This window comes from Myxine glutinosa, chromosome 9, assembly GCF_964187855.1.
Source record: "Myxine glutinosa chromosome 9, kmMyxGlut1.1, whole genome shotgun sequence".
Classification (NCBI taxonomy): domain Eukaryota; kingdom Metazoa; phylum Chordata; class Myxini; order Myxiniformes; family Myxinidae; genus Myxine; species Myxine glutinosa.
The window spans coordinates 72,303,734-72,322,054 of NC_136269.1; the positions used below are offsets into that span (position 1 = coordinate 72,303,734).

Sequence of the window (18,321 nt, forward strand, 5' to 3'; positions counted from 1 at the left end):
GTGAATCTCTCCATCAACAGCCTCTCCATTGCCTCACACACTGTTTTGAGGCAAAAGAGGGACTTTGCGTAGGCCTTTCCACTGAGAACACCTTTGAGAGATCCACTTGTTACTAGTTGTGCCTCAAAGAGAATCTCTGCATATCCAGAACCACGCATCTTGTGTCCAGTGAGCATCCCGATGTAGTTCATGGATGTGTGGAAGGGTCCAATCGTTACTACATGACTAGCAAATTCATTTGGCCAGCGCCAGATGATGGGAAGGGCTTTCATGCAGACACCCAGATCAAATGTATTCAGGACCCATCTCTGACCCACCTCAGCAGTTGCTGCCTCGGAACGCTTCAGTAGCTCACGAACAACTGCGTTGTCTGTGATCGGTTGGTGGATAGGCGTGCAGTAGTCGACTGTTGATTTGCTGGGTGGGGGAGAACCAGTTGCAGAGGTGAAACCCCCTAGCCCAGGCACAGGCTGCAGGCCATTGCCATGCCATGCAGGCACCAGGCACAGACCGATCACAGACAACGCAGTTGTTCGTGAGCTACTGAAGCGTTCCGAGGCAGCAACTGCTGAGGTGGGTCAGAGATGGGTCCTGAATACATTTGATCTGGGTGTCTGCATGAAAGCCCTTCCCATCATCTGGCGCTGGCCAAATGAATTTGCTAGTCATGTAGTAACGATTGGACCCTTCCACACATCCATGAACTACATCGGGATGCTCACTGGACACAAGATGCGTGGTTCTGGATATGCAGAGATTCTCTTTGAGGCACAACTAGTAACAAGTGGATCTCTCAAAGGTGTTCTCAGTGGAAAGGCCTACGCAAAGTCCCTCTTTTGCCTCAAAACAGTGTGTGAGGCAATGGAGAGGCTGTTGATGGAGAGATTCACTGAGGAGGAGAACATCATGATCTCTGACCCTGCTGTGCTTCTCAGAATGACCCAGTCTTGCAACCGAGAGCACCTCGATGAAGCCCTCAAAGACCCCTCAACTCTACTCCTCATCAAAAATTTGCATAAAATTTGCATAATTTTGCATAAAATTTGCAGCAGTAATTTGCATAAAAATGGTATGTGGGACATTTTTTCAGCTTGGGGCCATAGCTAGTCATTTTCTACACATTTTTTCCAATCTAGAAACACTGATTAGAAGTATATCTCCGGGGGGTGCAGAGGGACCTAGTCTTCCTACTAGACTAGAGGGGAGTGTGAGCGAAGGTGAACATCTGCATCTAGATACTAAAAAATTTTAAAGTGATTCTTTGTCATTGAGAGATAGAGCCAAAGACTTTTATATATATATCCTACTCTGAGAACAACCATGGAATTCATGTATATATATATATATATATACAGTGAAACCTTGACTTACGAGTGCACCAACTTACGAGTTTTCCGAGATACGAGCCGTCGCTCGGGCGGTTTTTTGCTTTGTGATGCGAGCCGAGATCTGAGTTACGAGCTTACGCCACCCGCCACTAGGTGGCCCAACGAGCGTTCCGGTCACGTGGTTATCTTGCCGTGCAAGCATCTCTGCCGTATATTGCTGCTGCTTTGTTTTCGCATTTTGGAAAATTTCTTAGTTTTAACCATGGGTCCTAAGAAATTGAGTGGCAAGGGCAGTACTGAGAAGAAGAAGAGGATGATGTGCTTGGATATAAAACACGCAATCGTCGAAAAACATGAGCGAGGTGTGCGTGTTGTCAACTTGGCGAGGCAGTACGATCGTAGCAGTACGATCGAAACATTTTGAAAGGGAGGAAGAAACAAACCTCGTTGGACAGGTTTTTATTGAAACGCCCTGCAAGTGAAAGCGAGGAAAGTGTGGCGAAAAAGGCAAAAGTCATCTCCTCCACCTCCGCCAGCATCTTCGGCTGATCTTCAAGGTAAATACACTTAATAAAACCAGTTTATTTATTTGCATTGTGGTGGACACGGAAGCTCACTGGCGTGGTGACATCATTCCGCGCACCAAGTGGGCGGTGGCCACGCCGAGGGGTAGGCGTGGCCTCAGGATATACACCAGGCGCGCAGCCCGGAGCGCGCCAGCGTCAGTGTTACAGTGAGCTCTTGAATAAAGACTCTTACAAATTACCGCGTTGTCCGCTTCCTCCTTGTTTACAAGCAGCGCGCGTAACGCCGCTTATTATGTACAGTATATACGAGGTCGTGCTTGTTTATACATTATTTGTTATTTATAAAGTACATTTTTCTTATTTAAAAACACGTAACAAAAAAATTGGTGTGTTTTTTTGGGGGCTGGAACGGATTAATAGCATTTCAATGCATTTTAATGGGGAAATTTAATTTGAGAAACGAGCAAATTGAGTTACGAGCTCGGTCACAGAACGAATTAAACTTGTAAGTCAAGGTTTCACTATATATATATATATATATATATATATATATATATATATATATATATATATATACACAAAGAATTAAGTTAAGCACCCCTACACAACGAATTAAGGTAAGCACCCCCTAATATATATTCTTTGTGTATATGTATACATTGGCATATACTCCAAGGTATGTGAGATCAAATAATGATTGGTATGACATTAGCAATTATCCATTGATGAAATTGAGTGATCAAAGTGAAAAAAAGTGATTGGTTGAGTCAGTGATCCGATCACGTGGGTCCTACACACGTTATTGACGCAAAGATCGCTAGAGGTCTTCTCAGAACAATGACTGTACGTTAGAAAACATAAACGTCATCCACACTGTCCGTGATGGACCTATAGCTCCATACTTAAATTGAGGTGAAAATATGCCTAAAATTCCCAAAAAATTTCACCTTAAATTATTCAGAATAAAATATTGAAAACGGCATGATTGTTATGTTTTTATGTGACCATAATATCACTTCTCCAGAAAATATAGCAATATCATGGGTATATTACACTGTTTTGACGACAACAAACTTGTAATGTGCGAGGTTGTAAAAAAACTGGGGGGGTGCTTAACTTAATTCTTTGTGTATATATATATATATATATATATATATATATATATATATATATATATATATATATATATGTCAAGGTTTCAATGCTATATATATATGTATATATATGTATGTATGTATGTATGTATGTATGTCAGGATATCCCAAAAGGTAATGGATGGATTCAGATAAAACTTGGTGGTTAGGTTGTGTGTGACAAGGGCAAATTAATTCGTTTTTGGTGAAGATCCTACTATGGATCCGGATAAGATTATTTTTTAATCTTCAAGTGATTCTTCGTCATTTGAGTGATCGGGCCAAAAACGATATATAACATGATATTTCAACGTTGTGGACGACTTATGGAAAAACTTGGTGGATCAGTCGGTTTGGTGACGAGAACAAGCTGATTAGGTTTTGGTCCAGGTCCGAATCCAGATCTGATCTATCAGTGGGATACAAAACATAAACTGTTCAGCCAGTTGGAGGTATGCACTCTACCAAGTGCTGTTCTTGTTATTATACATGCAGTACCTTAATTCTCCTTTCTTAGGCTTAATTTATGTTATTTGCATAGGTTGAAAATTTATTTATCGAGTCAGTTTTAATGATCCAAGTTTCAAGTTTGAATCCTGTTTTCTGTCAATTCCTCTGTCTGCTATGTCTCAAGTGAAGTTGCAAGTTTTGAAAAATTTAACTCTCGTCTTACTGAAGTCCAGGTTGTCTGAGTTTGAGTACAATATAACTGAAAATTTCAAAGTACATTATTTGCCAAATCACGTGCCATTTCCGTATTACATATGCAGTGAAGTGATCTGCACCTCCCCAAATAAATATTATTGCATCATTGTTTCCTCTTCACCACTGTTTTGTCTGTCCTCGCAACCTATCTTTCCCCCTCTCCAGCCTCCTGCTTACTTACCCCCTTAAAAAAAAAACTTTTTTTCTAAACATTGCCACTCTCAGTCTCATTTATATGCCTCCTCCGACGAAGTCGCCGGAGGCATTACGTTTTCAGGTTGTCTGTCCGTCCATCTGTCCATGATAGGTTTTCGTTACCACGATAACTAGAGAACGGCTGAAAGGATCTTAGTCAAACATGGTGCAAGTATGTATAATGAGGTAAAGATGAACTGATTAGATTTTGGGGTCATGAGGTTAAAGGCCAAAGGCCAGAGGTCATGTTGGGTAAAAAATACTTTTACCATAATAACTTGTGAACCAGTGATGGGATTCTGACCAAATTTAGCACACTGAGGTAGATTGATGTAAAGATTAACTGATTTGAATTTGGGGCCAATAGGTCAAAGTCTGTCATAGGTTTATAACTTGAGAACAGCTAAAGGGATCTAATTCAAACTTGGTACAGATATGTATGATGATGTAAAATTAACCGATTCGATTTTGGTGTCCCGAGGTCAGAGGTCATGTCAGGTAAAAATGTGATGATTTGTGTCCAGCTGAAGGGATTTATATTAAAACTTTGCACAGGTATATATAATGATGTAAACATTGACTGATTAAATTTGGGGGCCAAGAGGTCAAAGGTCAGAGGTTATGTCAGGTAAAAATGTGATGACTTGAGAAAATCTGAATGGATTTAAAGCAAACTTGGTATAAGTATTATAATGGTGTAATAATGTGGGTGGAGGCATTACGGACGGTCGTGACATCGATGAGTGTCGTTCTAGTTTATTTTTGTTGTTCCTTGTGTTGTCGATACTGTATATCGGGAAAATCTCTTGAATAATCTTCCCTCTCTATATTTATCAAAACGAGCAAGTTGCCCTTGCCTGCACAGGATTTTAAACGGGGCAGGGATAGAGGAGGAAAAAAATGCAAATGGCTTCTGTTATTGAGCAAACTGGGAGCAACAATTCACATTTATTGCCACATCTGATGCAATTTAAATGTTCTAATGGCGATGTGATGCTGCATTTGAAACTGTTTGTTTGATATATATATGCAGCTTTTTGATGCATAAGGTCTATAATAAAATTTGTATTGGTGTCAAAGCCAGTGACCAATTGCGAATGAATAGAAGGATTATTCGTTTAATATACAACCATGGAAGTTTTGCACTCACATACATTGCCAAAAGCATTGACATTGTTTTGTAATCGCTTGCCAGCATCGGCAAGCGACCAAACATTTATCCTGAAAGAGGCAGCCTGGACCCATGAGGCACCCAGAGCTGATTTTGTCTTGACAAACATCTGATCCAACATGACTTGCATTCTGGATTTTTTTTTATCTTGTCAAATATTTGGAAGCTTCCACACTAGCGGACACCGCTCTGCATCACGCTATGGTCAGCGCCAGGAAACAAAAGAGCTTTGCGATTGATGGGAAACTGAATTGGCTCTGAAAAGATGCACAGTCTATCATGTATACAAGCATGGTGTATATTCCCATAAGCAGACCTTTTCGTGCGTTAGTTTAAAAAAAATTCTCCTTCATTTTACAATTGCCATTTTATTCCCAAGAGGAGAGTCTGGTGAATCCTTTAATTTAATTTTGTGTTTCTTACGGATTGTGGTGGGACTACTCGCATGGAAATTGACTTGCTGCTAATGGATCGTTCCTCGTATGCTCCTGCATAAAGGCAGCAGTCAGAAACTTTGGGCAAGTACATTAACTGCGTGTGATGCATAATTCTAGCCCAGGCAAATCTAATAGGGTATCTCCAGGGGGTCCAAGTATACCTGTGGGGATGAAAATCCAAACAAAATTTAAGTGCAGCGATTTCTTCATGGCATTGTTGCTTTGTACATTTAACTTGATTTTGCTGCTGCTGTTATATTGTATTTGCTGCCCTGCTGCAGGCCATTTGCGGTCTATGATTCACATTAATGGTATATTCAAGCCAATAAAGTCTCAGTTTGAAGCATAGCTCAGACACTTGTGAAATTTAGTAATCGCTCAACCACGAGATGCACAGACGAATGATATTTATTCGAACAGCCTTTAAATTAGTCCGTCAATATGCATCATGATGCTCTCACTCGCCAATGTCACCTTGAAAATGCATAATGTCATTCTGAGTACGTACTCATAGAGACTATCTGTTGCGAATGCCTACGCTCCATTTGGTTGTTGTTGCGTTTTGTTTTGGCAGTGTCCCTTATTGCCGGCACAGCTTCCTTGGCTGCTGTGTAGATGGTAATTTGCTCTGTCTCTCAATGATGCACAGGGTTATGAGCTGCACTGGGTTCAACTTTTCTCCACACTGGAGGAGAACGTTGATGTTCTTGGAACAGTTGAGGTTCAGATTTAGATTCTACTATCAATTTCTCACCAGGAGAGGTGTCTAGACTCGAGAGATCAAGCACTTGAAATAATTTCAGGACCCCTTATTTACTTAGACTCTTAGAGCTAATATCACACTTCCTGTTCATCATCACTTTTTTATTTTATATATTGAATTACATGCTGCCTCCTCATTTGATTAACATGCTTGCTCTTACAATTGCGCCAAGTTATTTGTCGCCTCATTTTGGATGATAGTCATTAAGCACATTATACAGTGAGCAAGCATTTGACACTGCATTTACAAGAATATCCATTTTGTCACAACAAATAAATCCAAAGATGGTACACACGTCGCTTACCGGTCGCTTACCGGTGGGACGTTAATCAAGCAGTGCTCTGCTCTCCGTCGTGGCGTTTTCCTTTTCCCGCTTTTCACCAAAAGGCAGCACCCTGAGTGCTACACTTGCCACCCTTCGTCTAAACCCTCCCTTCTGCCAGCCTCCCACATGCGCACCGAATGCCGTCGCATTCTGAAGCCCCGCACTCGCTGGGCCGTTCACTCGCACACCGTTGACTCCGATAATGGTGATGAAGAAGAGGAATAAGGCTGTGATTCTATTGGTGAATGTGATGAAACTGAGAATAGGCCGAGCACAGCAGAGTGAACAACCCATTGAGTTAGCTCGTGAAACAAAAATACGTTGTGGTGATGAAGAATCTGTTCTTGGCTATAAAGAAGAGAGCAGGGGAGCCGAGTAGCCGGGGAAGCAAGGAACTTCGAAGTGCTTGCCAAGATCATGTTCTTGTTTTGCTAACTCTTGAATCGACAAATGAAGCATTAAATAACCAAGGTAAACAAACGTGCTGTTGCAAAATGATAGATGTGTAGGGTTTGAGAAGGAGGAAATGATTGGGTTGGCCTTTTAGCGCTCGTATCTGAATCCATCGCCATGATGCTGGGAACCCATGTTACTATCCAATATGCTATGGGTATTTGTCCGTTGTCTACTCATGTCCTCTTAATTAGTGCAAAAGTGTACTGTCTACTGATATATTTGTCCTGCACGTGATTAGTGCACTAGCTCTACTGTAGGCCTTTTATCATTTTTGAGAATATGGTTTGGAATGTTGATCAGTACCAAGAATGAATGGGCAAATTGATTTGTCATAGTTGATGTTCGTTTTTGTCTGAATCCCCAATCCGTCTGTCATTTGTCAGGGAGAGACCATTTCGACTCTCTATCAGGTTCATTATGGCACAGCCAGTTTCAGGCATGACAAGTCTGACTGTGTGCCGTGTACTTGATATCATAATTCTAATTTATCTTTTGTTAAAAGGGAAGGTTTCTTAAAACGGTGAATGAAATCAAAATCCTTCGACAGCTCATCGAGTGTTTCTCCATTGGATGATGAAGAAAGCAAACAAATTGGTTATGAAAGTGGAGATCATGACTGCAGAATCACTTGGGATGTAAATTTGGTTTGCGTCATGTGCTAAAGTAACTGCTTAAATATTGCTGTAAACATGGTGCAAATGTTGCCACATCTGTTGATGGCGGGTTACCTTCCATCGGCGGTATGCTGACTCTCCACCCGGCCATTGCTGATTGATGTCAAAGTTTGTTCAGAATGTGTTACCATTCCTTGTTCATTTTAATGTGTTAAAGTCTTTAAAGAGTGGTACTGTATCTGCCTTTGTCGATTATATTGGAGATATGATCCATGTTAAGAAGGATATTTAACCATGTTTGTACACCTGTAGAATTTCCCGGGGGTTGTGGGGGAAGCAGGTGTGGAGGATAATTCCACCAATTTCTTCTTCTTACACTTTTGAAGGTATCCTCATAGCCTTGAGGTTCTATATAAACCAACCACAAATACTGCACAACCTGGAAAAAGAAAAGCATCGCAAGGCTCAAGGGTGGCTGAACCATGCTGAAATGTACCACAATAACTTTTGGCAGGGTTCCCTATACTTTTAATTGTACCTGTGCATCGGAGAGAAAAAGGTAGGTATGTGGTTCGCAATCCAGCAGAGGGAGTGAAATGACCAAATGAAGGAGAGCAAGGTTTGTTTGGGTTTGAGAGTAGTGGGGAGGTGTGGTTATAGTCTGAGCGTGAGCATCCAACAATATCGGTTTTCTCTTATTGGTTGATAAAATGTACCAAACAAGAATAATTCCAGTTGAAGAAATGTTAACCTGTAACGTATACTCAAAGTTATACCCACACACGTTTTGGAATGTAAAATCGACATCCAGTTGCCAAAGATGTTGGTAACAGTTTGCATTAATTGTTATTCTCCTTCCTCAGAAGGTTCGGTCCTCCTTCTGAACTGTGGTGATGATTTAAAACAAAGGTGAGTCCCACCATTGGGATATATCAAGATTTTTCCAAATCTGACAAAAATTCATACAAACCCCAAACAAAAGGTCAAAGGTTAGCATTACATAAAAGAATCCATTTTGCATCCAATGGACCTGGAATTTCAATTTACCATTTGAGTTTTGTCATCAAATTTTCAAAAAAGCTTTATCATGAGAATATGGAGAGGCTAATTAATAATTTTGTCAAAAGGTAAAAGGTCAGCGTCACATAAAATCGTCAATTTTCACCCGATTGCCCTGAAATTTTAACATTTTGCATATTGGGTCACTGATTTGGTTCACCAATCAAAAGCTAGAAGCTGATTGTGTTTTGTTTTTTTTAGATCAAAAGGTCACGGTTGTGTAAAATCTCCAATTTTTTACCCGATTGACCTGAAATTTAAAGAATTCGATTATCGCGTCACAGAATTAGGAGGTGATTGTTTTTTTAGATTGAAAAGGTCAATGGTAAAGGTTGCATAAAATCATCAATTTTCACCCGATTGACCTGAAATTTAAAGAATTTGCATATCGGGTCATAGAATTGGTTCACCAATCAAAAGCTAGAAGCTGATTATTGTTTTAGATCTAAAGCTCAAAGGTCAAGGCTGCATAAGATCATCAATTTTAATTTTGTATTTTTTAAAAACTATTTTCGTCATTTTGAGCATATGGAAGAAGATTAATATGTCTGAATACAAACGGAAGCAGACGGGCTTTTCATTTTCAGATGCTTTCTAGTTAATATTGTTTTGTAATAGCATTAATACTATGCTATTATATTTAGTGTTGTTGTTACGCTTGTTATTAAAAGTTTCACCCGATTTCACATTGCCACATCTTTGCATTTTCAGATGCTTTCTAGTTAATATTGTTTTGTAATAGCATTAATACTATGCTATTATATTTAGTGTTGTTGTTATGCTTGTTATTAAAAGTGGCCTTGGAAAAACGCCACTATTAGAGCTATCTTACCGTGGATATACACCTCAACACACAACCCCATTGGCGAAGAAAACCCCCTTGGGGGGGGGGGAGGAATTAATTTGTTACAACCTTCATTGTGAGACCTTTAGTCCTGTCAAATTTAGTTGAGACTAGCAGAAGTACCCGGCATTGCCGGGTGGGGAGGGGAGAGGGGAGAAGAGGGGGGGATGGGGAGGGTGAGGGGTGGGAGGGGGGGGAGGGAGGAGGGTGAGGGATGGGAGGGTGAGGGATGGGAGGGTGAGGGGGGGAGGGGTGGGAGGGGAACGGGGGGGGGGGGGGGAGAAGAGGGGGGAGGGGAGGGGGAAAAGGGAGGGGGGTAGGGTGGGGGGAGGGGAGGGGGAAAAGGGAGGGGGGTAGGGTGGGGGGAGGGGGAGGGGGAGGGGGAAAGGGAGGGGGAGGGGGAAAATGGAGGGGGGAGAGGGAGGGGGAGGGGGAAAGGGAGGGGTAGGGGGAAAAGGGAGGGGGAAAGGGAGGGGGAGGGGGAAAATGGAGGGGGAGGGGAGAAGGGGAGGGGTAGGGTGGAGGGGGAAGGGAAGGGGGGACGGAGGGGGAAGGGGGAGGGAAGGGGATGGCCAGTCAACAATGACGTTGCAGTTCTCATGGTCGGAGAGCAGCACAACAATCGGACATAGTCCTGCATATTCGCAACAGCACGAAGCGGATTTTGGAGACTCACCGATCCTGTGACGTCCTCCAGTACCGGCGTTGCCGGGCGGGGGAAGGGCGACCCGTACATTCCCAACCCGTACATTCGCCCTCTCGACTCAAGCTCACTCGGACAAAAGCCTCGCACAAATTACACCGTGAAGGCCCAATGGTCATGTCTATGCCACAAATCACGGGCGCACTGAATTGAAAATATATAGAACGCTCATACTCCGTGAAAAGTAAAGCCGCCGTGTCGCCATCTTGGTCAGCACGACTCGACCAACTCGCTTCGCGGATCTCGTTTTGTGCGGCAATAAACTGCTCCAATCGGTTACAGAAGGGTTGTGGAAAGACGTTTCACAGCTGTTTCAAAGACATTTAATTCATATCGCACAAAATCGATACAAAACACGATCGCATAAAAGGTGAAAAAACGTGTGACGTGTGACGGGATGGAACATCACGTGATCGCTCTGAGCGAATCAGCGAGCTGCTCTGGAACCGGCTGAAATTAGCGGGTACTTCGCTGAAATGCGCTGAGGTAAATATGAATAAAAAATATGGATCGTCATATATTTTGAGTTCGGCCATGTTCGTCCCAGGCTCAATGGCCATGTCTATGTCAAATATCAAGCACGTAAGCCTCTCCGTTTAGGAGTCTATCGGTAACATTACACACACACACACACACACACACACACACACACAAACTGTGTTTTATATATATATAGATTGAATAAGTAACAACCGAATGTATCGCGGTCAAAAATCGTCAGACAGACAGACAGACAGATCCCAAATTGCATATTTTAGTAGTATGTATTATATATGAATGTATGTATGCATGTATGCACACTCCGGGGCAAGAAAATGAGCCAAATCTCTTTTAAAGATTTTTTTTCATAACTATTTTACCATACATTAAAAAAAACACCAGAACATGCAGTAATAACTGTACAAATCCGTATGGAATAGCTTGTCCCTTAGCTCTCTTCAAATAATCCAGTCTTTTACTGAAACTTCCACAAAGCTTTTTTTGTTTTTTGTATACAAGATCTAGGCTCATGTAAGAGCTAACATTAATCACAATAATAACAAACGGACACCTAAAATATATAATAAAGGGAGTGGGAGACAAGACGGGGAGAGTGAGAGGGAAGCACACAAGTACAACAGTAGAGAACAGGGACATGGGGAGATCTGTGGGAGGGAGGGGGCTTGGGGGGTGGAGGCATGGGAAGGGGGAGGGGGTGGGGAGAGGTATAAATCACATGGACACTGCTAGGACTTCCAGGAAAGAAGTCGGTATTTCAAAAAAGTGGATCTGAGGTGAATTAACGGGGGTAGAAAAGATCAAGGTTTTGGATGGGGGATCGTGGTGAACAGCTATTTTAAAGATCTGGAGGGAAGAGTGGGATTGAAGAGAGTGAGGGAGTTTGTTCCAGGGGCGGGAGAAAAGAGGAATGAAAGAGTGAAGGTGAGCAGAGAGTCTTGATTTTGGCAGTTTCACCAGAAGAGGGTTGCTGGCAGATCTTGTGCGACCTGCAGGAATATTTAGGGGACAGATCACCGACAGTGCTGGGGGAGCTCGGCCGGGGAAGAGTCGGTAGAAGACAGAAAGACTACAACCTGCCTGCGGTGAGTGAGTAAAAGGCCCTCGGAGTTGGCTTCATCGCTGGAGATTGCACCGAGAAATGTCAATATTGTCCCATTCATGTTTGACAGCTTCCCAAAGTTTATCAGAATTTGCAAATTTCCTTCCAATAAGTTTGTGCTGAATATGGGCCCAAAGATTATCTATGGGGTTCAAATTGGGAGTCTGACCAGGCCAGACCTCAAGTTTCAGAACTTTTTCTCCAACCACTTTTTGGTGGCTTTTTCAGTATGGGCAGGGGCATTATCTTGTTGAAAAATGAGTTCGTTGCTTTTCTCTCCAGGAAATAACTTTTGTAGGCTGGGAAGTAATCCTTCTAGTATTCTCTGGTATTTCTTGGCAGTAATTGACTGTTCACACCTTATCCTTTCACCAACACCAACAGACGAAAATGTACCGCAGACAATGATTCCACCTCCTCCATTGTTCACAGTTGTTGGAATGCACTCGGAGTTGAATCTCTCACCAGATCTGATGAAGGCAACATTCTGGGGCATCACTGCAAATCTGAAATCTTGATTCATCATTCCATGGAACTCTCTGAAACCAGTCTGAATCACAGTTCCCATATTCGGCCAAAAAGTGCAATCTGTCCTGTGTTTTTCTTGGATAATAGAGGCTTAGCACATATTCTTGAGGCAAAACCAGCATCCGACAACCTTCTTGTGATGATCTTTCTGTAAATAGTCAGGTTCACTATGTTAACAAATATAATTTCGTTCAAAATTTTGATAGATTAGCAAAACTATACATTTCTGGAATACTCAGAGCATGAGGAATCCAAAAATTAATGTTTGCATTTGCATAGACACCTTTGCGAAAATGACACTCAGGACAGTGATGAAGAGTCCGGTTCACTTTGTTAACAAATATAATTTCGTTAAAAATTTTGGGAGATTAGCAAACCTGTACATTTTTGGAATCATCAGAGCATGGAGAATCCGAAAATCAATGTTGCCATTTGCACAGACACCTGCATGGCCGCCATTTTGGATTTTCAAAATGGCCGCCATAAAATACATATTTTGCGCGATCTCGGCTTCTAGTCAACCTAGAAACTTAATTAAATATGCTAATCCTATGTTTTCTGGGTTAAGGAATCCAATAAAGGCCTCAAAATAGTGCTCAGGATTATAGAAAAGCAACAAACAAAGGTAATTGAAAACCATTGTCTTTATATACACAAAGAATTAAGTTAAGCACCCCTACACAACGAATTAAGGTAAGCACCCCCTAATATATATTCTTTGTGTATATGTATACATTGGCATATATTCTAAGGTATGTGAGATCAAATAATGATTGGTATGACATTAGCAATTATCCATTGATGAAATGCAGATGAGTGCACTCATCTGTGACGCCCATCGCTTGTGCAGCACGTGTTATCATCCACGTGGTCGTGATTTTCTGTAAATGCACTATCATCACGGGTTATTGCAAGTCACGCCTGAGCTCGTGTGGGGGTTACATGGTCATTTTCTCGTAATGGTGGCTCGTAGACGGTTGTCGGACGGAGAACGATGGCGGATAATAGGCATGATCGAGTCCGGAATGTCCAGAAAAGCTGTAGCTCGAACGTTTGGTTACCACCATTCGGTGATCAGTCGGTTGGTGCAGAAACACCAGGAAACGGATGCGGTGAAGGACCGCCCAAGGTCTGGAAGACCTCGCGTGACAACAGTCCGCCAAGATAGAGCGCTTTTGAGACTGGTGCGACGATATCCCTTCGCCTCGAGCCATTTCCTGAAGGACAACTGGCTGCCCAACAGAAGGCTATGTCACCGTACCGTGAGGAACCGCCTGAAATCGGCCGGTTTAAGGTCAAGACGAGTGATCAAGCGTCCAAGGCTACTCGAACGACATCAGAGGGAGCGTTTGGCATGGTGCCTAGCGCGACGTGGATGGAACATCCGGTCTTGGAGGCGAGTTCATTGGTCGGATGAAAGCCGGTTCTTGCTGTACGTGACAGATGGGCGTGTTCGGGTGTGGAGCCACAAAAACACCGCGTATGCACCTAAAAACATTCAACCAACGGTACCCTTTGGTGGTGGCTCGATTATGGTCTGGGGATGCTTCTCCCATGACTGTAAGTTGGACCTGATAACTGTGCGAGGTAACCTCAACGGAGAGCGATATGCCGAGGAAATCCTGAATACCACCGTAATCCCGCACTTCGATGACCACACCCTCGCCAGCAGACCCATCTTCATGGATGACAACGCCAGGCCTCACCGTGCGAGACGCGTCCGAGCCTTGCTGGAGCAAGGTGCTGTGACAACCATCCCCTGGCCTGCGTACAGTCCTGACCTGAACCCCCTCGAGCACGTTTGGGACATGTTGGGACGACAAATTGCGAAGATGGTCCCTCCAATAGCCAATCTGGATGAATTGGAACGTGCATTACATCGGGAATGGAACAACCTGCCACAGCAACGCATACGACGGCTTACAGGGTCTATGAGACGTAGGGTTGAGTCAGTGATCCGATCACGTGGGTCCTACACACGTTATTGACGCAAAGATCGCTAGAGGTCTTCTCAGAACAATGACTGTACGTTAGAAAACATAAACGTCATCCACACTGTCCGTGATGGACCTATAGCTCCATACTTAAATTGAGGTGCAAATATGCCTAAAATTCCCAAAAATTTTCACCTTAAATTATTCAGAATAAAATATTGAAAACGGCATGATTGTTATGTTTTTATGTGACCATAATATCACTTCTCCAGAAAATATAGCAATATCATGGGTATATTACACTGTTTTGACGACAACAAACTTGTAATGTGCGAGGTTGTAAAAAAACGGGGGGGGTGCTTAACTTAATTCTTTGTGTATATTTGTGATATAACTGTATTACATAATACATGATATTGCAAGTCCTTTGAAGTTATATGTATGGGTTTATAAAGCAAGAAAGCAGCCTTGTTAGTATCAGATTGAACTATAAGTCCTATACACAGGATCTACTAGGTCTACACCGTTCAGGAATATGCTTTTACAGATCTTCATCACTGTCCTGAGGGTCATTTTCGCAAAGGTGTCTATGTAAATGCAAACATTAATTTTTGGATTCCTCATGCTCTGATTATTCCAGAAATGTATAGTTTTGCTAATCTACCAAAATTTTGAACGAAAAAACCGTGAACCTGACTAAAACAGTCTTGTTTTCAGCAGTTCTGAATTCCCCTGGCAGTTTCCGCATGCTTTTCTTTCTTTCTTTCTTGGAGAACTAAGAATTTCAGTCACCTGTCATCTTTACCTGTAATGGTTCTAGGCCTGCCAGATCCCTTCTTCCTTGCAGTAGAACCAGTTTTCTGGAACTGTAGACCTATTCTCTTTATGGTAGGCAGAGAAATATTGATGTTGTTCTTCAGGAGCTTGAGGATTTCAGAACACGTCTTGCCCATGTGACGAAGACAAGCAATTCGATTTTTAATGTCCTCATCAACATGGAACTTCTTTCTTTGGGGGCATTTCTAAATTGAAACACACAAAACATGACCTACAATAACTGTACAAGTCATACATTAGAGCAATTTATGCACTACATTTGCACTAAACAGTCAAAAAAAACATGACAACACCCTAAGAAAGCATTGCATATTTTTAAAAGTATACTTCTAACAGTAAACTATTTTTTTGAATTTCTTGTGGCACAGCACAACTCAGAACAGTCTTAGCAAAATTTTACACATAATTTTTTTTTCTTGATTTTACACAATTTTATCACAAAAATTTTACACAAAAAATAAGGCGGTGCTACAAACACAACTGTCGCAGAATTGTTGTTAGCATTTCTTCCGTTCATTATCGAGTTGTTATTGTTCTATGGCCTTTCCATCCAATTGAATTAAAACTCATCTGCTAATTTATGATAGGAAGAAGCACCAAAGCCCAATTTCTACATTTTTGTTTAAATACACAGCTATCATGACTTTAATAATCATGTGACGTATCTTGCAGCAATGTTACGCATTGGTTAATTTTGCCTTGAAGTGAATCTCAGGGTTTCTCTACCCATATTCTCCACCTGCTGAAAAAGTGTCAGAAGGTTGTTTTTTATATTAATCTCATCTTATTTTATTCTCCCTTAATTATCTGCAATTGACAATTTAATGTGGGTGTTAGTAACAATAAACAAATGGGTGAACAGTTTTGCATTGATTGTTAAATGATCTCTCATTTAGTCCTTATGGCTTTCCTTATATACCTCTATTTCCTCTTTATATGTACTGTATGTTATTTTGATTGATCTGAAGCTAAATAAAAATGTAATTGCCATTCAGCTTGAATATAGCTCGCTCATTGTTTTCTTTAAAATAAAAAGCCATTATAAAAAAGCTCACTCATGTACAAGTTAGAATTGAAAGAATGTATTGTTAGCATTGCAGTTAATGTCAGAGAGTGAGATAAGTCACACAAGACTACTTTGAGTATGATTTTAGCATAAAACAGACGAGATACGAGATATTGATTCGGAGTTTGAATAAGTTAATTTAATCAGCTTACTTGTTTTATTTTGCCCGAAGGAAAATTCTTAGATTTACTTCCACCAGAGCATGTCCAATAGGATGATTCTGAGGTATAGTATAGTGCACTTAGGTTTCAGCTGTCTAGTCTGGTTTCAATTGCAGACCTGGCTGTAAACTGTCGGATTGGTGTTTTGCACACAGGACATTTCATGACAAAGTGTACCTTCCCTCAGATAGACATTAAGCCAGGTGTTTCATCTGTTGGCATTAGCTGATGGACACTAAAGATCACATGGTGTCTTTCATGAAGAGTTGGCGAGTTATTGCCGGCACGCAGAACAAATTGCCTTCACTTGAATGTTAGAACTGACTAACCAGTTTGTGAAGGACTTGCGCCAAAGCATTTGCTGCCTGACTCCACAATATATATTCTATAGGTACTAATAAAATAGCCTGTGGGTGTGTTGTCAGTGCTCCAAGAAGATGACTGTTAGAAACTTGAAACTTTGCATGCATATTAAGGGGACCTCAAGGGTGTTAAGCGGCAACAGAGACTTGAAAATCCCTCTGTCATTTGCTTGGACCACAGCGAGTTCAAGCCATCTGCAAATCCTTCACAGTGATGAAAGCTTCGGTGTGAACTGGTGACAGATATACACAAGATGAGTTTTGAGAAATGAATGGTCAGTGGTGATGGAGACGCAAGACTTGTTTGTCTGATCGTACCACATTTGCCACGATTCTGCCCAACATATGTAGCGCATAGTATTTGCATGAATACCTGACAGTAGTGGTAGGTTGTATCCAAAAACTGATTCATTCGATTGCACTCCACCGGCAATAGTTCGGATCAAATGGAACAAGGATGCCAAAATACAAGTGTGTTGAAGGTTGAACAGCTTGAACATCTTTATCATCTCTTTCCTTTTATGTCGACAAGGCCCTGTCTGTAGCTTTCCATTGCCATCAAATGAAAAGTTACATCTCTGAAGTGCAATAAAGGTTTCTCACTGCCAGCATGCATCAACAATAATATGTTTGGACCACAGTTAGCATGAACGTGTACGTCTGAGAATTGGTCTCAGGTGCCACATTACATTCAAACAATTGTCTTGATCGTTTGTCTTGCCTTTAGAAAGTGAGGCTGTTGGTACATTTACATTACTAGCAACGGTACCTGCCCTATGGGCGGGGCTTCAATTGGGAGGCCCAAATGAAAAGGCAAAATATCAGAAATTGAAGGCTTTTTTATTTTAAACGATTCCGTTAAATATATAAACATCCGTTAAATCATATCACACACAAATCATCAAAATCTAAACAGTATTTGTAGAATTTCAATAAAAGCCACATCACTGTTCATATCGGTAAATATTATTCCATCGTGTTTGGAAAAACTGGAAAATTGAAAAAACAATATAGCCTATTTTACTCCAGGGCGTCCCAGGATTACCCATCCAAAGTTTCGTTGCGGTTGGTTTAGCCGTTTTTGCAGTACCCGGGAACAGACAGACAGACAGACAGATGGATGGACAGACAGACAGACATTTGGTGAATTATAGTAAGACTAGTGTGACTCGGCGCGCTCCGCATACCTCACCACACATCGTCTCAGAGGGATAGGCATCTTTGACCATTTCAGTGTCTTTTGGGTCTTCAGGGTATTTTGAGTCTTCAGGGTCTTTTGGATCTTCATTGTGTTTTGGGTCTTCAGGGCCATTTGGGTCTTCATCTGGGCCTTTAAGGATATTTTGGGTCTTTGGGGTGGGTTTTTTTTTTTTTTTTTTTGGTATACAAGATCGAGGCTCGTGAAAGAGCGAACATTAATCACACAAAAAGTCAAACCGACACATAAAACACAAAATAAGGGGAGCGGTAGACAAGATGGGGAGAGAGGGGGAAGGACACAAACACAACATTTGAGAGCAGGGACATCGAGAGAACTGTGGGAGGGAGATTGCTTGGGGGGCGGTGGTAGAGG

The 18,321-nt window shown here is 41.7% G+C and overlaps 2 protein-coding genes across 2 annotated transcripts in view; one reads left to right on the top strand and one right to left on the bottom strand.

Moving 5' to 3' along the window:
- LOC137435316 (5-hydroxytryptamine receptor 2A) overlaps window positions 1-6,683 on the bottom strand; it is a 66,760-nt gene extending 60,077 nt beyond the window's left edge. The window contains exon 1 of the mRNA XM_078784440.1: window positions 6,575-6,683. The gene's annotated coding sequence lies outside the window, so the exon portion shown is untranslated. The remainder of the gene's footprint in view (window positions 1-6,574) is intronic.
- Window positions 1-18,321, top strand: part of PSMD1 (proteasome 26S subunit, non-ATPase 1) — a 398,075-nt gene that overhangs the window by 275,500 nt on the left and 104,254 nt on the right. The window lies entirely within an intron of this gene.